Genomic DNA, 24,755 nt, shown 5'->3' on the forward strand with positions numbered 1-24,755 from the left:
GACTGTACTAAAACAACTTTTAGAGATGATAAATTCAGTAAAGTTTCAGGATACAAAAGTCAACATACAAAAATCAGTAGCATTTCTATATGTGAACAGTGACCAATCTGAATAAGAAATCAAAAAAGTAATCCCATTTACAATAGCCACACATCAAATAAATTACCTAGGAAATATCTTAACCAAAGAAGTGAAAGATCTCTACAATGAAAAGTATAAAATACTGATGAAAGAAATTGAAGAGGACACACACAAAAAAATGGAAAGATGGTACATGTGAATGGATTGAAGAATAAATATTGTTAAAATTTCCATACTACCCAAGGCAATCCTCAGATTCAATGGAATCCATATCAAAATACCAATGACATTCTTCAAATAAATAGAAAAAAAAAACCCTAAAATATATGTGAAACCACAAAAGACCCAGAATACCCAAAGCTCTCCTAAGCAAAAAGAACAAAACTGGAAGAATCACATTACCTGACTTCAAATTATACTACAGAACTATAGTAACGAAAACAGCATGATACTGGCATAAAAACAGACACGTAGACCAATGGAACAGAATAGAGATCCCAGGAACAAACTATAGTGAACTCATTTTTGACAAAAGTGCCAAGAACATACACTGGAGGAAAAACAGTCTATTCAATAAATGGTGTTGGAAAAACTAGATATCTATATGTAGAAGGATGAAATTTGACCCCTATCTTTTATAATATATGAAAGTCAAGTCAAATGAATTAAAGACTGAAATCTAAGGCTACACACTATGAAACTACTACAAGAGAACATTGGGGAAAATCTCCAGGACATTGGATTGGCAAAGATTTCTTGAGTAATATACCATGAGCACAGACAACCAAAGCAAAAATGGACAAATAGGGTTACATGAAGTTAAAAGCTTCTGCACAGCAAAGGAAACAATCAACAAAGTAAAGATACAACCTGCAGAATGGGAGAAAATATTGCAAACTACCCATCAGACAAGGGATAAATAAGGATAATACATAAGGAGCTCAAACAACTCAATAGTAACAAAAATCTAATAATCTGATTTTAAAATGGGCAAAATATTTGAGTAGATATTTCTCAAAAGAAAACATAAAAATGGCAAACAAGCATATGACAAAGTGCTCAACATCAATGATCATCAGAGAAATGAAAATTAAAACTACAATGAGATATCATCATACCTCAGTTAAAATGGCTTTTATAAAAAAAAAATACAGTCAATAACAAATGCTGGTGAGGATGCTGGCGAGGATGTGGAGAAAAGGGAGTCCTTGTATGCCATCGGTAGGAATGTAAACTAGTACAACCACTATGAAGAATAGTTTGGATGTTCCTCAAAAACCTAAAAATAGAACTATCATTTTATACAGCAATCTCACTGCTGGTTACATACCCAAAAGAAAGGAAATCAGTGTACTGAAGAGATATTTGCACTCCCATGTTTACTGTAGCACTATTCACAATAGCCAAGATTTGGAAGCAACTTATGTGTCCATCAACAGAGGAATGGATAAAGAAAATGAAATACTTACACCCAGTGGGGTACTATTCAGTCATAAAAAATAATGAGATTCTGTAATTTGCAACAACATGGGTGGAACTGTAGGTCATTATGTTAAGTGAAATAAGTCAGGCACAAAAAGACAAGCTTTGCATGCTCTTATTTATAGGAGATAGAAATTAAGACAATAGAACTCATGGAGATAGAGAATAGAAGATGGTCACCAGAGGCTGTGAACAGTAGTGGGTGGGGGTCAGGGAGAATTTGGGGATGGTTAATGGGCACAAAAAGTAAAAAGAATGAATAAGACAGTATTTTATAGCACAACAGGGGGACTATAGTAAATAACAATTGTCATTTTAAAATAAGTAAAAGAGGATAATTGGATTATCTGTAACATGAGAGATTTATAAATGCTTGAGGAGATGGACATCCCATTTTCCACAATGTGATTATTACGTATTGCATGCCTGTATCAAAATTTCTCACATACCCCATGAATATATGCATCTAGTATGTTCCACAAAGATTAAAAACAAGAAAAATATTTAAAAAGAGAATTTTAATACCAACTATGTTGAGCAGCCTGCTTTATATGAGTGCATCTACTGGAGATCAACAATAATCATGTCTAATTATTGAACACATTGTGTGGTTCTGGTGTTTTTTAATATAAAATGTTATTTTATCCTCAAAACAACATTAAGAGGCCATTCTACTTCCTTCTTCTATAGATGAGTTAAATTAGGCTTATAGAGAATTTTCCCAGGTCCCAAACACCTTTCTGATAAATAATAGGATGTGCATTCACTCTCAGCTATATCATATTCCAAACCCTATACTCTTCACCCCCATTCTGTACTCTGAAATATATAGGAAGAATAATTATTAGGTTAATTGTAGGATAATAAAAAAAATAACAATTTTAGAGCAGAGAGGAACTGAAAACCTTCTAGTTGAATGCCTTTGGTCAGCAAAGTACTCAGGGGTTAATTTACCCTACATCACACAACTAGTTAATGTATGTCCTGTTCCTAATATGGTGCCTGACACAGAGATACAGAGTAGGTACTCGCTAAATATCTGTAGGATGAAAGAATGAGTTTAAGATCAAAATGGATCCCTGTAACAGGAGTCATTGTAATTTATTTGTTAGAATGTCACTCTCACCTGATACCTCCTTAGGGGCAGACATCATGCTTTATTTATTTTCACAAATTTATTAAGATGTAATTTACATACAATTCACTCATTCAGTGTATAATTCAATGTCCTTTAATATACTTACAGAGTTGCACATGCATTGTCACAATCAGGTTTAAACATTTTATTATCCCAAGAAAGAAACTCCACATCCCTTAGCTTTCACCACCACCCCAGCCCCAGTCTCCAAACCCTTCTAATACGCCTCTCAACTCCTACTCTAAGTAGTATTACTTTCTGTTTCCATAGATTTCCCTATTCTGGACATTTCCTATAAATGGAAACATACAATATGTGGTCCTTTGTAACATATCAACTAGCATAACGTTCTCAAAATTTGTTCATGTTGCAGCATATATCAGTAATTCATTTCTTTTTTTGCAACATAATATTCTATGTATGTATGAATTATTTTATTTATCAATTTATCAATTGATGGGCATTAGATTGTTTCTACTATTGGGCTGTTATAAATAATGTGCTTATTCATGCACAAGTTTTTGTGTGGACATAGGTATTTATTTCTTTTGGGTAAATACTTATTAGGACTGAAGTTGCTGGGTCACATGATATCTCTATGTTTAATCATTTGGGAATTGCTAGTCTCTTCCAAAGTGGCTGAATCATTTTACCTTCCCAACAGCAGTTTCTGAGTGGGAAGGTAATTTTCAGCTGTGTTTTATTAAATTTACTTCATTAGTATCTACTATAGCACAAGACATAAGGATGCTTGACAATCACATTGAATTTTATAGTTATTTCATACTCAGATTTTCTAAGTGTTTTCCTAAGTTTCTTGGAAATGAAAATCAAGAAGCTTCAACTAAATAACAAAATAATTAAAATCACTTCAATGGAATCATTTACTTTCATGTGTTATGTACTAATCCCTATTGACCTACTCTTTGGATAATCTCTAAATATTAGGGAGAGGAGACATGCATGTAAACAAAAACCTGTCTCTGGTATTTTGAAACTTAAATTCATCCATCCATCACAGAAACTGCCTACACTTCCCTTAGGAGATTATTTCTTGTGTAACATTACTTACTCAAGGGACAGAGGGTAACTTACTTGTTTCAGTACCTACCATGTGACAAGTATTGTCAGACAATAAAAATTCTGTATTCCAGGAGTGATGAAACTGAATTTTAGAGAGGAAAACTAACTTGTTCATAATCATATGAGAACAAAGAGTTGAAAACGGGATTTGAATCCAGGGCTTCTCATTACAAGTCTGTGACTGTGGGTGTGGAAGTGTGAGTGTGTGTGTTTTCCTATAGGATGTTTTTGCTACATTCTACCTTGAATAATTGGCATTGGAATAATACTTTCAGCATTTTCTGCTCAAGCATTCTCTACCTAATTTGTATTTTCAGAACGGATGGTAATCTCACAAAGAAGCACAGATATGCATGGCAAAACATAGTGTTTGTAAGACTCTAAGAAGGAAAATGACTTTTGACAAAATATCTCAGATCCTGTCCCAGTGCACTTCAGGAGTGAGTTTAGATTGAAAACAAATGTACTGAATTTTTTTTCATCTCTTTAGTTCCATTTGGCATTTGCTATATTTAATATGTTAGAGGTATAAAATACCTCTGTAGAATAAAAGTTCATTATGGAGTTATCTATTTGTAGAGCCTATGTAAGCAGAAAAATACCTCCTGGGCCATGTTTCAGAATGACTAAATAATTACATTGTTTTCATTGTTTTCCACAAGCTATTATCACATAAATACCACCCCCTTTTTTTTTCAAAGTTGCAATAGGAAATGGAAACACATATGCACACATAAGCAAGTAAAATCTATTTTTGATCCAGCTTTTATTGTTCTGACATGAAGGGATACAAGAGCTGGTAAGCATAATCTTACTCATTAAGGCTGACTGGATGGAGATGCACATAATCGTCACATTTACATTTTAGGATAAAATCTCACAGATGTTGGATAAATAGAACTGAAACTAACACATATTGAACATCAATTCTGTGCCAGTCCCATATAATGAAATTTATACTCATTATCTCAATTAAACCACTCAAAATTCTACAAATTAGATAGCCATTGTTATCTCCCCTTAAAAAATATGTTAAAAATTAGACCCAGAGAAGTTAATTTTGCCTAAGTTCAAACAATTAGAAAATAATAGAAGGTAGGTTTCAGATCACAGATTTGCCTAGCATTAAAATGTGTTATCTTTCCACTACATTGCTACTTTTTGAGTTTAGCTACTGAGTCTGCTAAAAATGGTTGAAATATCTTTAAAATATAAGACATTATTTTTTAAAAGGCTCTGAGATACTTGGGGTTATTCTAAAGGATGTATAGTTTCTCCAAATGGACAATAATTGACATAGCTTCCTCCAAGAATTAAATAAGCACCATTTGAAATTAGCACATTATATGAAAACATCTGCTGCAAAATTAGTTTCTAAAAGAGCTTGAAATTACCTTGTCATCCTTTAAAAGTATATTATACTTTATATTCTTGTTTACTCTATTAATGCAATTAGCTAAGATCTTTTGTGAAATGTGATATTTAGTAAAATGAAGGTCAATATATATTGCACAAAAATGAAAGGTATTTTTTAAGTATTAAAATTCAATAAGACTTTTTAAGACCAGTAGTGCCACCTAGCACCACTTTGCCAAATACACACTTGTGTGCCCAATGGTAAGGGTCTGCTTGCAAAGATACAACATTGAAAAGCTCAATACTATTTAAATGTGTATATAATGACAGTTGACATATTTCAAAATAGTAGAATGAGTTCAGGAAATTGCTTTATTCTATATTTGTAATTTATTGCAATGATGATAGATATGTTTTTTAAAAAAACTATTATAAAATATATGCTCAAGGTGAGCATCTCCATCGACCAGAAAGAGAATGGAAACTCTGTCGGAAGCCATGTACTTACAGGACCTGGAACTCAACAAAGTCAATCATAGCCTGCTGCTCTACTACTTAAATTAATAGCATCCTTATATAATGTGACCCAAATCCAGGCTTAAGGCTCCCCACAAAAAAAAAAAAAAAAAAAAAAAAAAATTAGAGCCTTGGCTCATTACCTACCCACAGAAGTTGAAAAATCTGTGACCAAAAATTTAAATACACTAAAATAAGTCTCTGCTTAAATAAATATTATACATTTGACCCTTGGACAACATGAAGGTTAGGGACTCTAACCCCATGCACACTCAAAAATCTGTGTGTAACTTTTGACTCCCCCAAAATGTAACTACTAATAGGCTACTGTTGACCAGAAGCCGTACTGATAACTAACAGAAACAGTTGATTAACATGTATTTTGTATATGTATTATATATTGTATATTTACAATAAAGTAAGCTAGAGAAAAAGTTCTAAAAAGAAATAAGAAATATATCTTTACTATTCATTAAGTGGAAGTGGATCATCATAAAGATCTTCATCCTGGTGGTCTTCACATTGAGTAAAATGAGGAGGAAGTCAAAGAGGAGTGATTGGTCTTGCTGTCTCAGGGGTGGCTGAGACAGGAGAAAATGCACGTATGCATATAAGTGGATCCACGCAGTTCAAACCTGTGTTGTTTAATGGTCACCTGTCTGTAAAATATTATAAACATGATATAAAAGTAAATATATTAATGTTATATATTTTATTTTTTAAAAAATTACTGACTATACCTCAGTTCTACAGCCTGATTTATTTTGTTGTTGTCATGGGAGAGTAACAGCAGAAGAGGACACAGATAAAGGGTAACTGAGAACATTAAAAAGGTTGAAGTTTGACACAGAGAATGAGTCCACAGCATTATATTCCCATGGAAAAATAGCCATGAGCCACCATAATAAGCTGTGGTTCAGACTGAGGTCCCCGGGGTATATATATTTTATGAGGAAAGATGAGCAAGAATAAAACAGAATAGCATAGGATAAGATAGAATGGCTAAATCAAGCTCATTAACATATCCATTACCTCACATATTTATCATTGTTTTGTGCTGAGAAACACAAAATGTATTCTCTTAGCAATTTTCAAGTATAATACATTATTATTAACTATAGTCATTATGTTATACAATAGATATCTTGAACTTATTCCTCCTCTCTAATTAAAATTTGGTATCCTTGAACTAGCGGCTCCCTAATATACTTCCCTCACCTTCCTCCTCCTACCAGTCTCTGAATACTGGTAACCTCCCCTCTACACTCTGCTCCTATGATTTTAACTTTTTTAGATTCCACCTATGGGTGACATCATGCCATGAATATTTGTCTTTCTGTGCCTGGCCTATTTCATTTAACATAATGCCTTCCAGGTTTATCCATGTTGTTGCAAATGACAGGATTTCCTTCTTTATACATGGCTGAATAGTATTCCATTTTGTATATATATGGCACATTTTCTTTTTATCATTTATGTTCATGGATAGATTTATTCCACATCTTAAGCTATTGTGAATAATGTTGCACTGATTATGAGAGTGCAGATATCTCTTCAATGTGCTAATTTCATTTTCTTCGTGTGTGTGTGTATATATATATATGCAATAGTGGAATTGCAGGATCATTTGGTAATTCTAGTTTTAATTTTCTAAGGAACCACCATAGTGTTTCCATAATGGCTGTACAAATTTGTGTTCTCATCAGCAGTTTTCATGTATGGAAATAGTACAAGGGTTTCCGTTTCTCCACATCTTCACCAATACTTCTTATCTTTTGACTTTTTGATGATAGCCATGCTAACAGGTGTGAGTTGCTATCTCATTGTGGTAATAATTTGCATTTTCCTAATGATTAGTGATGTTTAGCATTTTGTCATTTACCTCTCATGGCAATTTATATTGTCATTTTTTGATAAATATCTATTTAGGTCCTTTGCCATAATTATTGCTATTGAGTTGTTTGAGTTCCTTGTATATTTGGATAGTAACTGCTATCACATGCATGGCTTGCACATATTTTCTCTCATTATGTAGATCGTTTTTGAGCCTATTGATTTTTTTTTAGTTTGATTCAACATCACTTGTCTATTTTTGCTTTTGTAGCCTGTGTTTTGAGGACATGTCCAAAAAAATCATTGCCCAGACCAACGACATGAGCATTTTCCATATGTTTTCTTCTAGTAATTTTATAGTTTTATGTTTAATTCTTTAATCCATTTTGAGTTGATTTTTTTATAAAATGTGACTCCATAAGGGTCCAATTTTATTTTTCTGCACAAGGATATCCAGTTCCCCCAATATTATATATAGAAGAGACTGTTCTTTCCCCATTATGTATTCTTGGCAACTTTGTCAAACATCAGTTACACATGAATGCATGGATTTATTTCTGAGCTCTATATTCTGTTCCATTGGTTTATGCCAATACCATGTTGTTTAAGTTACTATGGTTTTGTAGCATATTTTGAAGTCAGGTAATGTGATACCTCCAGCTTTGTTCTTTTCACTCAGGATTGCTTTAGCTATTCAAGGTCTTTTTTTGTTCTATATGAATTTTATGATTTTTTTTCTGTTTCTGTGAAGAATCCCATTGATACTTTGATAAAGACTGCATTGAATCTGTAGATTGCTTTGGGTAGTAGGGGCATTTTAACATTAATCCTTTCAATCCATGAACATGGGATATTTTTTCTCTTACAGTCATGTGCTACATACCACTTTGGTCAAGGAGGAATGGACCACATATACTACAGTGGTCCCATAAGATTATAATGGAGGTGAAAATTTTCTATCACCTAGTGGTATCATAGCTTTCATTATGTGGTAGCGCAATGTATTACTCAATGTTTGTCATGATTCTGGTGTAAAACAATTCACTGCACTTGCTAACAATCATATACAGGCATAGCACATACAATTATGCACAGTACATAATATTTGCTAATGATAATAAATGACTATGTTACTAGTTTATGTATTTACTATACTATACTTTTCTTATTTAGCATATACTCCTACTTATAAAGAAGTATTACCTGTAAAACAACCCCAGGTAGGTCCTTCCAGAGGCCTTTCAGAAGAAGTCATTGTTATCATAGGAAATTACATCTCCATATGTGTTATTGTCCCTGAAGATCTTTTAGTGGGACAAGATGTGAAAGTAGAAGACAGTGATAATGATGATGCTTACCCTGTGTAGGCCTAGACTAATGTATGTTTTTGTGTCTTAGTTTATAATAAAAAAAGTATAAAAGTGAAGAAAAATAAAAATGTATAGGCTGGGCACAGTACCTCATGCCTGTAATCCTAGCAGTTTGGGAGACCTAGGTGGGTGGATCACTTGAGCCCTGGAGTTCAAGACAAGCCTGGGAAACACAGTGAGACCCCATTTCTACAAAAAATAAAAAGTAGCTGGGCATCATAGTGCCCACCTGTAGTCCTAGCTACTTGGGAAGCTAAGGTGGGAAAATCACTTGAGCCTGGAGGTTGAGGCTCCAGTGAGCCAAGATTGTGCCACTGTACTCCAGCCTGGGTGACAGAGCAAGACTCAGACTCTCTCTCTCTCTCTCTCTCTCTATATATATATACACACACACACATATATATATACTTTTTAAATTTTAAAGTATATGTACTTTATATATGTGTATATATATACTTTATATATATATACACACATACATGTATATATAGTTTATATATATATATACACATACATGTATATATATACACACATATATATAAAGTACATATACTTTAAAATTTAAATAGTATAAAATTTATACTATATAAAGTATATATACTTTAAAATTTATACAGTATAAAGTATATATACTTTAAAAGTATATATATACACTTTAAAAGTGTATATATATATATATATATTTTAAGTTTTTCCTTTTTTCTTTTTTGAAAAACATTTCTAGAGATGGGTTCTCGCTATGCTGGCCAAGTGATTGAACTTCTGGCCTCAAGTGATCCTCCCACGTTGGCCTTCCAAAGTGCTGGGATTACAGGCATGAGCCACCATGCCTGGCCCTTATATATATATTTTCTTAAAAAATAGGAAAAAAGCTTATATAATGAGAATATAAAGAAAAAATATTTTTTGTTCAGCTGTATAATATCTGCTTTAGGCTGTGAGGCTGTGTTATTTTAAGTGTCAAAAAGATTTTAAAAATTTAAAAAGTTTATAAAATAACAAAGTTGCAGTAAGCTAAGGTCAATTTATCATTGAAGAAAGAGTTTGTGTAAGTTTATATAAATTTAGCATACCCTAAGTGTATGGTGTTTATAAAGTCTACAGTAGTGTACAGTAATGTTCTAGGATTTCACATTCACTGACCACTCACTCAGGGCGACTTCTAGTCCTACAGGCTCCATTCATGTTAAGTGTCCTATTCAGGTATAGCACTTTTATCTTTTATACCATAATTTTACTGTATCTTTTTATGTTTAGATATGCTCACAAAAGAATATACTTACCATTGTGTTACAATTGCTTATAGCATTCAGTACCATAACATGCTGTACATGTTTGTAGCCTAGGAGCAATAGGCTATACGAAATAGCTAGGTGTATAGTAGGCTGTACCATCTAGGTTTATGCAAGTTCACTCTGTGATGTTCACAAAAGGACAAAATCACCTAATGATGCATTTCTCAGAGTTTATCCCCATTGTTTATGACATATAATTGTATTTGTGTCTTCAGTTTCTTTTAACGATGTTTTATAGTTTTCAGATATTGGTCAAAGTATACAAAATTTTAGTTAGAGAAAAGGAGTAAGTTCAAGATATCTATTTTATAACATGGGGAATTAGTTAATAATTATGTATTGTACACTTGAAAATTGCTAAAGGAGTGGGTTTTAAATGTTCTTACCACAAATAAATGGTGAATATGTGAGGTAAACAAGAGAGATAGAGAAAGAATAGAATAGAATAGAAGAGAAGAGAATAGATGACCCCCTTCATTTTGTAAATAAAATCTGAAAGCATCTAGAATAAAGAAATATGAAATAATGTCAGTCCAGTCAGTAAATGAAATAATTCACTTCTATGAAAATAAAAATGATAAACTTACAGGCTCCATTCACATTAAGTGTCCTATTCAGGTATAGCACTGAATTCTAAAATACCTGATTAATGCTCATCGGGAAAAAAAATCGTTGGAATAGCAGAAATAATGAAAACTGATATCTTATTGAGAGGTAGCTATAAAAATTAGTAATTTGGGAAATGAAGAATATAGCACTATGTACTATATTGAATTATGGTCCAAGTTCTCTTCTCTGTAAAACTATATAATAGTCAGAATGTTCTGTGACTTTATGATGTAGAGAGTGTACCATCCTGTTCCTTGATTTGGGCTTGGCCAAGTGACTTACTTTGGCCAGTGGGACATTAACTGGCATGACATAGGTAGAGATTTTAAATGTGCTTGTTCAGGTTGAGTTGTCCTCTTGGTGATTATGTTATTTCCATGAGAAGAATATACCTTAGCTATCTATTAGTCCTGCAGCCTGAACCCTAGAATAAAATATGTGGAGCAGAGGTTTTCCAGCCTTCTGCATACCTGCAACCTCAAACAGAATCATCACAATCAACCTGCAAAAGCATAATCAAGAAATAACTGTTTGGAGGTGCAGAGAAACGTGGCCAAATAGAGGGCTGCACTGATTATTCCCCCAGCAGGAACACCAAGTTTGACTAACATTTACACAAAGGAATGTAAATAAAAAATAATAAAAAGTTAAAAAGCAAGGGGACAAAGTTAAAGTGCAGAGTCTTTATCAGTTTTACTTTTCTTGATAGTTTGTTTATGCAATAAATGTTAAGTGTAATCAGAACACTACAGTAATTTGCAAGCCTCATGGTAACCTCAAATCAAAAAACATACAATGGATACACAACAAATGAAAAGCAAGAAAGTAAAGCACACCACCAGAGAAAATCACCTTCACTCAAAAGAAGACAGAAATGAAGAAAAGAAAGGAGGAAGAGAAGACCACACAACCAGAAAACACATAACAAAATGGCAGGAGTAAGTCCTTACTTATCAATAATAACATTGAATACAAATGGACTAAACTTTCCCATCAAAATACATATAGTAGCTGAATGGATAGAAAAACAAGACCCAGTGATATTTTGCCTACAAGAAACAAACTTCACCTATAAAGACACACACATATAGACTGAAAATAAAGGGATGGAAAAATAAACTTCATGTCAATGAAAACCAAAATAGAGGAGTAGCTTTACTTATATCAGAACAAATTAGTTTTAAGACAGAAACTATAAAAAGAGAAATAGAATGGCATTATCTAACGATAAAGGGGTGAATTCACAAGAGGATGTAACAATTGTAAACATATAGACATGTGACACTGAAGCAGCCAGATATATAAAGCAAATATTATTAGAGCTAAAGAGAGAGATATACCCCAAGACAATAACAGCCAGAGACTTTAACAGACAGTGTCAACATTGAACTGATCTTCCAGACAGAAAATCAATAAAGAAACTTCGGACTTAGTCCAACATAGATCAAATGGATCTAACAGACATTTACAAAACATTTTATTCAATGACTCAGAATACATATTTTCTCCTCAGCACATGGATCATTCCCAAGGATAGACCATATGTCAAGTCACAAACAAGTCTTAAAACATTCAAAATAATTAATATCGAATATCTTCTCTGACCACAATAGAATAAAACTGCAAATCAATAATAAGAGGAATATTGGAATTTATACAAACACAGAGAAATTAAACTCTATGCTTCTGAATGACCAGTGAGTCAGTGAAGAAATTAAAGAGAAAATTGAAAAATTTCTGGAAACAAATGATAATGGAAACACAACATACCAAAATCTGTGGGAATCACTGAAAGCAATACTGAGGGAACTTTATAGCCATAACTGCCTACATCAAAAAGAAGAAAAACTTCAAATAAATAATCTAAATATGTATCCTAAAGAACCAGAAAAGCAAGAGTGAACCAAACGCAAAATTAGTGGAAGAAAAGAAATAATAAAGATCAGAGCAGAAATAAATTAATTTGAAATGAAGAAAACAATACAAAAGATCAATGAAACAGAAAGCTGGATTTTGAAAAGATAAATAAAATTGACAAACTTTTAGCTGGACTAAAGAGGAAAAAAAGAGAGGAGGCCTAAATAAATAACATCAGAGATGAAAAGTGTCAGGCATTACAACTGACACTGCAGAAATTTAGAGGATCATTAGTGGCTGCTATGAGCAACTATATGTCAACAAATTGGCAAATCTAGAGGAAATGGATAAATTCCTAGAAACACACAACCTATCAAGATTGAATCATGGAGAAATGTAAATGTGAGCAGACTAATAATAAGCAACAATGTTTAACCCATAATAAAAAGTATCCCAATAAAGAAAAGTCCAGGATGTCAAAGTTTCACTGATGAATTCCACCAAACATTTAAAGAATGACTAATACCAATCCTACTCAAACTACTCTGAAAAATAGAGAAGGGAATATTTCTAAACACATTCTACAAGGCCAGTATTACCTTGATACCAAAACCAGAAAAAGGCACATCAAAAAATGGAAAATCACAAGCCAATAGCTCTGATGAATTGATGCAAAAATCCTCAATAAAATACTGGGAAATCAAATTCAACAGTACATTAAAAGATCATTCATATGCAAATCATTCAGTGTGATACATCATATCAACAGAATTAATCACCACAAACCATATAATTATTTTGATTGGTGCTGAGAAACATTTAATAGAATTCAACATTTATTCATGATAAAAACCCTCAGAAAACTGTGGATAGAAGGAACATACGTCAACATAATAAAAGCCATATACGAAAAATCCACAGCAAGGATCATACTGCATAGTGAAAAGCTGAAAGCCTTTCCTCTAAGATCTGGAACATGATGAGGATGCCCACTGTCACCACTGCTATTCCACATAGTTCTGGAAGTCTTAGCTAGAGCAATCAGACAAGATAAATAAGAGGCATTCAAATTGGAAAGGAAGAAGTCAAATTATTCTTGTTTGGAGATAATATAAGCTTGTATCTGGAAAAATCTAGACACACCAATAACCTTTTGGAACTGATATACAAATTCAGTAAAGTTTCAGGATACAAAATCATCATACAGAATTTAATAGCATTTTTATATGCCAACAGTGAACAATTTGACAAATAAAAAAAGTAATTCCATATACAATAGCCGCACATCAAATAAAATACCTAGGAATTAAGTTAACCAAAGAAGTGAAAGACATCTACAATGAAAACTATAAAACGCCAATTAAATAAATTGAAGAGGACACAAATAAATGGAAAGATAATCCATGTTTATGGATTCATTGGAAGAATCAATATTGTTAAAATGTTCCTAATATCCAAAGCAATCCATAGATTCAATGCAATCTCTATCAAAATATCAATGACACTCCTCACAGAATAGAAAACAATACTGGCTGTGTGTGTGATGGCTCACACCTCTAGTCCTAGCACTTTGGGACTGGGCAACATGGCAAAAACCCATCACTATAAAAAAATACAAAATAAAAAATAGCTGGGTGTGGTGGCAAATGCCTGTAGTCCCAGCTACTTGGAAGGCTGAGCTGGGAGGATTGCTTGAGTCTAGGGTGTGGGGGTTGCGTGAGTTGAGATCATGCCACTGTACTCCAGCCTGAGCAACAGAGCAAGACCCTGTCTCAAAAAAACAAAACAAAACACAAAAACCCACAATCCTGAAATTTTTGTGAAACCACAAAAGATCCAGAATAGCTAAAGTTATCCTGAGCAAAGCACACACAAAAAAACGAAGAAAGAATCACATTACCTGACTTCAAATTATACTGCAGAGCTAGAGTAATCCAAATAGCATGATACTCACTTAAAAACAGACACATAGACCAATGGGACAGAAAAGAGAACCCGAAGCAAATCCGTACACATAGTGAATGTATGTTTGACAATGTTGCCAAGAACATACACTGGAGACTAGATAATCTCTTTAATAAATGGTTCTGGGAAAACTGGATATCCATATGCAGAAGAATGAAGCTAGACTCCTATCTCTCACCATATACAGAAATCAAATTGAAATGAATTAAAGACTTAAATCTAAGACTTCAAACTAAGAAACTACCAAAAGAAAACATTGGAGAAACTTTCCAGGACATTGCTCTTGGCAAAGATTTCTTGAGTAATACCCCACAAGCACAGACAACCAAAGCAAAAAATGAACAAATAGAATCATATCAAGTTAAAAAGCCTCTACAAGGCCATGGAAACAATAAACAAAATGAGGAGACAACTTACAGAATGGGAGAAAATATATCCTAACCAGATGAGGGATTAATAAACAGAATATAAAAGGAGCTAAAACAACTCTATAGGAAAAAATCTAATCTGATTTAAAAATGGGTAAAAGATTTGAATAGGCATTTCTCAAAAGAAGAGATACAAATGGCAAAGAGGTACATGAAAACGTGTTCAAAATCATTGATCACCAGAGAAATGCAAATCAAAACTGCAATGAGATATTATCTCACCTCAATTAAAATGGCTTTTATCCAAAATCAGGCAATCACAAATGCTGTGAGGATGTGGAGAAAAGGGAACCCTTGTACACTGTTGGTGGAAATGTAAGTTAGTACAACCACTATAGAGAGTAGCTTAAAGGTTCCTGAAAGAACTAGAAATAGAGCTACCATATGATTTAGCAATCCCACTTGTAGGTATCTACCCAAAAGAAAGCAAATCAGGATACCAAGGAGGTATCTGCACTCCCATGTTTGTTGCAGCACTGTTCGCAATACCCAGGATATGGAAACAATCTAAGTGTCTATCAACAGACGAATGGGTTGAGAAAACGTGGTACAAATACACAATGGACTACTATTCAGCCATTAAAAAGAGTGAGATTCTTTTATTTGCATAAACAGTTGGCTTGAAGTCATTATATTAAGTGAAATAAGCCAGGTACAGGAAGACAAACTTTACATCTTCTCACTTATTCATGGGAGCTAAAGATTAAAACAGTTGAGCTCAGAGAGATACAGAGTAGAAGGATGGTTACCAGAGGCTGGGAAGGGTAGTTGGCGGGGGATTGAGGATGCATAATGGGCACAAAAAAATTTAGAAAACATGAATAAGAACTAGTATTTGCTAGCACAATAGGGTGACTATAGTCAAAAATAATTTAATTGCACATTTTAAAATAACTAACGCTTGAGGAGATGGATACCCTATTTACTCTGATGTGATGATTTTGCATTGCACACATATATCAAAATATTTCATGTACTCCATAAATACATATGCCTATTATGTACCCAGAAAATTTTAAATTAAAAAAATTTAAAAAGAAATAGCTATTTATTGTTATATGCCACTTAGTTTTGTGGATGTTTGTTACAATAAAGTAGCTGACTGATACAAATTTGGTACTGTAAGTAGGGTAAATTAAAAACCCTAAAATATATGGCATCATTTCTGGGCACAGGTGGTAGGCTATAATGGACTATTTTAGGAGGCTCATAAATGGTCACCTGTGTTATGTAATAGCAAATATTTGACAGAAGTATTAATTTGAGTTAACATGAAAGACAAGAAAAATGTGATACTGAACTTGAACTATTCCATTTCAAAGTTTTAAGGCAAAATTTTGAAAGCACAAGCTGTTTTCGTCTAGTGAATTTATTAAGTTACTACAAGAAAGAAATGAGCAAAGAAAAAGAACTGGCTAGCTTTAAAGGAGAATTCAGCATGTAAAGACTTCAGAAAAAAATGAAACTGTTTCTCACCAAATTATGAAGACTTGGCATTGGAAGAAGTACCAAATTAATCATGTGGTTGTAATAACTACTTTAAATATTTTTGAAATGGCCTCTAAATGTCTTTTCAATGGGAAAAAAATGCCCTTAAAAAGTTTAAGAGCATGATCCCATAGAAGCCAGATAAATCCAAATTACCCATAATTAAGTGTAAAGAAAGAGTCATATCTAAACAATTGTAGGCATAGTTTTTGCCAGACATCTGACTGAAACCAGTTGCTACATAGAAAATGTACAGAATTTCTGAGCAAGCTTTATTAGCAAAAGTGATGTTAACCTAACTACTCTTTGATACGTAAAAATATATTTAGGTTCTCAAAATTTTACTGACAGAAAAGAAGCTAAGGAAGCCTCAGTTCAGCAGAAGGGCATATTCTTCAGTGCCCTCTTGAGAAAGGGATAAAAGGAAAGATGAAAAGATATGACCCCTCACCCACAGGCAGTGAAGATGAGTCATGAAGGACAATTGAATAGGAAGCTACTCAGAAGAGAAAAACCTGCCAATATTTGCTCAGCAGGGTTTCAGAATTGCTATGAGCCAGTCACCCTATGTGCCTCCCATTTTTATCATTTTTAAATGAAATAGTTTATTACAGTTATTCTGTCCATAACTGGAGAACAGTATTAAGGAACTTACTTACACAGAATACTGTTCAGAAAGGTGAAAGGATTGAATATATTTAAAAATATATAAAATATGGATAGCCTGAGAAATCACAAACAAATCTAACAAGAATTTTAGGATGAGTTAATAGAGGAAATTGAATACAGGCACTATCTGAAGAAATAATGATCAAATAATTTTTCTAATTTTTTAATTCATGTATAGTGGGAGCATAGATAAAACAATTTGAAAAATGTTTGTAGTATCTACTAAAACTAGACATATGCCTACTCTGTGAGCCAGTGTGACTAGAAAAAACACACAGTGAGTTTTTTCTCTGCTCTCACACCACATGGCAATTAACACAGAAGACTTCTGTGACCAAAGTTGGGAGTGAAAGTTCTCCCCACCACAGAGCAAGCAATGAGTTCTGTAGCAGAGACCGACAAAGTGTCCTAGTAGCAAGTTCAGGCCTCTGGAACTTCTAGTTGTTTGACTTCAACTTGGGCTTCCCATGACCCCTTCTTTGGATTCAATTGATTTGCCAAAGCAGCTCACAGAATTCAGGGAAACTTACTTTTACTGGTTTACTATAAAGGATATCACAAAGGACACAGATGAAGAGATGCACAGGGTGAGGTATGCGGAACAGGGAATGGAGCTTCCATGCCCTCTCTGGGTGCACTGCCTTCCGGGAACCTACACATGTTCAGCTATCTGGAAGCTCTTCAAACTCTGTCTTTTGGGTTTTTATGGAGGCTTCATTACATAGGCATGATTGATTAAACCATTGGCTATATGTGATCAATTTAACTTTTAGCCCTTCTCTCCTCTCTGGATGTTGGAGGTGGGGCTGAAATTACCAACCTTCAAATCCTGTCTGGGTCTTTGTGGTGACCAGCTCACATTCTGAAGCTATCTAGGGGCTGCCAGCCATCAGTCAACTCATTTGTATACAAAAATATATCATTTTGGAGTTTCTAAGGATTTTAGAATTTGTATACCAGGAAACAAGTAGAAGACCAAATATATATTTCACAATATCACAGCCAGCAATTCCTCTTTCAGGTAAATACTTATAAGAAATGTGTACATATGCTCACAAAAAAGTGCACCCAGAGAGGGCATGGAAGCTCCATTCCCTGTTCCCCATACCTCACCCTGTGCATCTCTTCATCTGTGTCCTTTGTAATATCCTTTATAGTAAACCAGTAAATGTAAGTTTCCCTGAATTCTGTGAGCTGCTTTGGCAAATCAGTTGAATCAAAAGAAGGGGTCATGGGAAGCCCAAGTTGAAGTCAAACAACTAGAAGTTCCAGAGGCCTGAACTTGCTCCTAGGACACTTTGTCAGTCTCTGCTACAGAACTCATTGCTTGCTCTGTGGTGGGGAGAGCTTTCACCCCCAACTTTGGTCACAGAAGTCTTCTGTGTTAATTGCCATGTGGTATGAGAGCAGAGGAAAAAACTCACTGTGTGTTTTTTCTAGTCACACTGGCTCACAGAGTAGGCATACGTCTAGTTTTAGTAGATACCACAAACATTTTTCAAACTGTTTTATCTATGCTCCCACTATATATATATATATATATATATATATATATATATATGGAATAATTTTCATAGTAGTTATATTAATAATAGCTAAAAATTGGATACAATCCATGTAAATATCCATCAGCAGTATGTGAAATTAAAGGGAGCTACGTTCATAATGGAACACTACACAGCAATATAGAAGATGTAACTACTGTTCCATCCAACAAGGTAGAAGACTCCTATAGATATAAAAGAGTAAAAGAAGCCATGCATAGAAGTTCATAGATCTCATTCATAAATGGAAATATAATTCTATGATAGGAGAAATCAGATTAGTGGTTAATAGAGGAGGTAGCTATTGACTGGGCATAAAAGGTCTTCTGAAGGGTGTTGGAAATATTATGTAAGTCAGATCTGGATGGTTGTAACGTGGATTTTTTTTATATAAAATATATAAACATGTAAGTTAAAATTGGTGTACTTATGTATGTTATACCCCATTAAGTAGGATGACACGATTTCTCAGATCAAACATTCACATTCCTGTGTCTCTTCTATGTCCCTTGGTCCTCTGGCTTTCTGATTTCATTATTCCAGAGACTAAATCTCCTATTTTCCTAAAGATTGTCTAGCAGTATTGGAGGGTGGCAGAAGAGGATACCTGAGCAGAGGGTACAAACTTTTTACTCTAAAGTTTCTCCAATATCGCTTTGCTTTTAGCCCAGTTTCTTTCTTGTAACTTTTTTTGGTACCAATGCTTCCAACTTCTAAACCTTCTAGAGATGGGCAGGGAGAACTAGCTACTCTCTTCTTACAAGGTCACTCATATTCAGGCGAGTCAGTAACCACTCCTTCATCTGCTTTTTGTCCCCCTAAAGTGTAATGAAGCCTTTCATCTGCAGAAGCTATCCTCTTGCTCTTTCGCTCTACCCCTACCTGTGTTTATACATACATACATATGTATACATACACATATGTGTGTACATATGTATAAATATACAATTTATTTTGTAATTCTGTAATCATGAAATTTGGCAAGGAAAGAAATTAATATTTGAGCTCTTAATTCATTGGAATACTTAAAAACCTGGGGCCATGAGAGACATATGTTTGAATGATTTACGTATGGAAGAAACCCCCATCTTTTCACATAGAAGCCAAGGCTGTGCTAGTAACGGTCCCAAACTCAACCAGGACCTGGAAAACCTCTCCTAAGACTGAAACTGGCCAGAAGAATGAATTAAATAAAAGGATTTAATAATTTTTACTTAAAACTTTAAATTGCAAGAGCAAGATTAAATTTTTGGCCTCTAATTCTTCCTTGATAATTTAATAATGGAAGAGGATTCACACTGTATAATATGGGAATTTTTTGTGTTTATGAACAAATTTATAGTAATTTTATGGAGTCACTTGCATTTATTGGATAACCTCTAGTGGGCTATGATCAGCAGAATGATAGGGAAATATTTAAAGTGGGAGTTAGAATAGTGATGAAACATCAGCTTTGGAATATAGGACAATTTTTGAGGCAATTAATGTATTATCCAGACCCATTTCAGAATCCTGGGTGTGAGATGGAAAGGGCCAAAAGATGAACTTCTCACAGAAATATAGACAAAGAAGCAATGTTGTATATTGAAATAATGGCCCACAAAGGTGGAAACTGGTCTTCTTCTTTGAGAGACACTGCTGCAACCTCAACTTCCATGTATTAAACTCAACAAATTATAGAAAGAAATACATTGAAGACTGTAGAAGTGTTATAGATTTTGGTCATAGACTGCATGGGCTTAAATCTCAGCTCAGCCATTTACTAGCAGCATGACCTTGGATAAGTTACGTACTCCTATTATGCCTCCATTCATGCACCTGTGAAATAGAGCTATCAAGTAGAGTTTTTGTAAAGATTAAATATTTTAATAAAGGTAAATGTTCTTAGAATAGTGCTTGGCACATGGTAAACATAGGTAAATATTACCCACATTACAGTTTTCCTCTCCACATTTTTACTGTGGTCCTGTAGTTGATTTTGGCCCTGCAGCCTTGCTCTGAAGCAACCTCTCTGGCAGACATCCTTAGAGAAAGCTCTATGAATAGATAACCCAGCTAGCATTTCCCCTCTCCCTTAGAGCAACCTGGCCTTAAGATGCAAGAATTCCATATCACTTCCTGTGGCAGACAGTACCCTGGATTTTAGGGAAAGTGCAGTCTTGGGAGAATAAGTTTAATTCCAGGGGAAATAATAGCTGACCACAGAACAAGCCATATTTTCCAATTCTGTTTTACTAATAATAAGTTACATAATTTGATCGTTCCTCTATTTGATATGTGTATGTCTCAACTGATTCTGTTCTTGTTGGTAGAGTGAAATAGAAAATGAGCGTGATTAGTCAGCATACTTCAATCTTCAAAAAACGTGTTCATTTATTATTCTATTTGTAATCTTTTTATATTCCATGAAAGAGAGCCTACAGGGAAAAACATATTTAATAGAATCATTGATATATACATAGATTTATATTTAATAGTGAAAGATAATTAAAAGCAATGAAAATCTAGATCAATTCAGTATTAAAACATAACTCTGAGCATTATGACAGCCAAAACCAAACATTGACCGTGTTAGTTCATTTTCACACTGCTATAAAGAACTGCCTGACAGGTGAATAGCTTGAGGCCTGGAGTTCAAGACCAGCTTGGCCAACATGATGAAACCCCATCTCTACTAAAAAATACAAAAGTTAGACAGGCGTGGTGGCATGTGCCTATAATCACAGCTACTTGGGAGGCTGAGGCACAAGAATTGCTTGCACCCAGGAGGTGGAGGTTTCAGTGAACCGAGTCCTCAGCCTGGGCAACACAGTGAGACTCCAGCTCAAAAAAAAAAAAAAAAAAGAATTGCCTGAGACTGGGTAATTTATGAAAAAGAGGTATAATTGCCTCCCAGTTCTGCAATGCTGTGAAGGCCTCAGGAAATTTACAATCATGGCAGAAGGCAAAGGGAAAGCAAGGCGCATATTACATGGCCACAGGAGAGAGAGTGAGCAAGGGGGGAATTGCCAAACACTTATAAACCATCAGATATCATGACAACTCACTCACTATGATGAGAACAGCATGGGGAACTGCCCCCATGATCCAAAAACTTCCCACCAGGTCACTCCCCTGACACGTGGGGATTACAATTTGAGATGAGGATTGGGTGGGGACACAGAGTCAAACCATATCACTAACTTCTCAGATCAACATTCTGTTGTCATTTTGTAAAGGCAGAGCCAGAAAAAAAAAATGCTAGTTCATTGATATGATACAACAGAAAGCAGTAGTGAAGATACATACCACTCTTTTATATAAAATTGGAGAAATACATAACAAACTCTGAGGAACACAGTGGTTAATATGCCTGAATGTGTTATACAAAACTGATATGTATGGTTGACTTAACCGTATGCATTTAATTGTGGATGCAGTAGAAAATTCTGTGTATGAATTTTAAACTAAATATATTTAAAAAATAAATCATCCATTAAATTACAATGGTTGCATGGATAAAACAGTGACACACCCAGTGCCAATGTCAACCAAAAGTCACATAAGACAATGTTCTTAGCAACTTCATTTATATTGGCAAAATCAGGAAACTGCCTAACTATCCATCAATAGTAGAATTGATAAACAAATCATTTTCTATACCATCAATAAAATACTGTACAGCAATACAAAGAACAAAGTATTCTTGCATACAATAACAGAGATGAATCTCACATATAATTGATCAAAAGAATCTAGACACCAATTATTTTATTTAAATAAATTTCAAGTGGTAGAGATCAAAATAGAAGTTACCTAGTGGAGAGGGAAGAGGGATCCTAGGGCAGGGAAACCTGGGAGGGTTGTGGTTATTGACCAGGAATGGGGAACATGAGGCTCTGCTGGTGGAAGTCGTTTTTATCTTAACCTGGGTGATGGTCACAAGTGTTTTTACACACACACACACACACACACACACGTTGTATACTTAAAATATACTTAAAGTCTAGTGCACCTTATGATTTACCTCAAAATATAAAACAGACAATGAAAGAGGAAAAAAATAATGAGAAAATAGTATGAGAAAGAGGTACATGAAGGAGGGCTGTGGAAATGAAGTCTTTAAAATACAAAACCATAATCCAATTGATTCCCTCATCGGTTTGAAATTTTGGAAAATTTTTCATAGGCTTTAGAGAAATCCATTGGAACACTGGAAAAGAACTGTTATGATGGGATTATCAAAAGTAAGCAAATTAAAAAGAATGAAGCAATTTTTTACCCAGGAACACACAAAAAAATTGAAAGAGAACATACATTCAAAATACACTATTTGACTAAGCAGTAAGCAAAATTCCTGGAGCCATAATATAAACACCAGCTATTGACTGAAACAAAAATTGAATTATAAATATTTTTGGGAGGATGGTACAAGGGCAAACAAGGCATGAGATTCGTGATAAAGAAAGCTAAATCCTACCACCATAAGAAGTCAGTGGATCATTCCTAAAATTAAAAATTTGAGAATAGGTAGTGAAAATAAGAAAAGTTACTTCATTAGTCAAGAAAAGGCAATTATTGCATATTAATTAGAAATAGGAAGATTAATACCACAGATACAGAAGAGATAAATGTAAATGTCAAAGGAATCAGTATCAAGGGATAGGTAGGGATGGGGCAGCTAATTACAATGTTAAATACAGGCAGTTCTCACTTTGCGCAGTAGCACGGGACCATAAAAATGACTATGCAAGCCAAAATTGTACAAAGTATCTTAATAACTGATGCGAACAATCACAGTTGTCATTTATCCTTAAAAAAATTATTGTTGAAACATGAAAAACTGTTAGTTATAAATGTATAGTAAAATGAGAAATATTAAAACAATGGATAAAATTTTACTTATTAATGCTTTACAAATTTATACAATTTTTCATTTTTATTAAAATGTTAAAACATAATCTTCATTCTCTATAATGATAATGATATTATAGTTAATAATTATATTACTATAGAAATATAATTTTAAATATAAAATAAAATTTCATAAAATTAATTGATAAATAATAAATTTAAAATAATCATTATTTACTTAAATATTATGATAAAATGTATTTAGGAAGGACACCGTGACTTAAAATAGTAGAAACCTTAAAAATTAAGTGTTTTATTTCTTTGTGAAAACCTTATCAAAAGTAATTTGAACAGTGCTTGCCTTTTTTCTTCTTGTGCTATAACTTATGATATAGAGCGAGCATCTTTTCTACGCCATGGAAAATAGTCAATCTTCTAAGTTTGGATCAGCTTCCAACATTTTATCCTTTATGTTTTCAATGTTAAAAATATGTTTAAGAATTCCTTTAGAGGGAGGAGCCAAGATGGCCGAATAGGAACAGCTCTGGTCTACAGCTCCCAGCGCGAGCCACGCAGAAGACGGGTGATTTCTGCATTTCCATCTGAGGTACCGTGTTCGTCTCACTAGGGAGTGCCAGACAGTGGGCGCAGGTCAGTGGGTGAGCGCACCGTGCGCCAGCCGAAGCAGGGGCGAGGCATTGCCTCACTCGGGAAGCGCAAGGGGTCAGGGAGTTCCCTTTCCAGGGGTGACAGACGGCACCTGGAAAATCGGGCCACTCCCACCCAAATACTGTGCTTTTCCGACGGGCTTAGGAAACGGTGCCCCAGGAGAGTATAGCCCGCACCTGGCTCAGAGGGTCCTACGCCCACGGAGTCTCACTGATTGCTAGCACAGCAGTCTGAGATCAAACAGCAAGTCTGCAGCGAGGCTGGGGGAGGGGCGCCCGCCATTGCCCAGGCTCACTTAGGTAAACAAAGCAGCCTGGAAGCTTGAACTGGGTGGAGCCCACCACAGCTCAAGGAGGCCTGCCTGCCTCTGTAGGCTCCACCTCTGGGGGCAGGGCACAGACAAACAGAAAGACAGCAGTAACCTCTGCAGACTTAAATGTCCCTGTCTGACAGCTGTGAGGAGAGCAGTGGTTCTCCCAGCACGCAGCTGGAGATCTGAGAACGGGCAGACTGCCTCCTCAAGTGGGTCCCTGACCCCT

This window comes from Pongo pygmaeus, chromosome 6, assembly GCF_028885625.2.
Source record: "Pongo pygmaeus isolate AG05252 chromosome 6, NHGRI_mPonPyg2-v2.0_pri, whole genome shotgun sequence".
In the NCBI taxonomy this organism is placed as follows: Eukaryota; Metazoa; Chordata; class Mammalia; order Primates; family Hominidae; genus Pongo; species Pongo pygmaeus.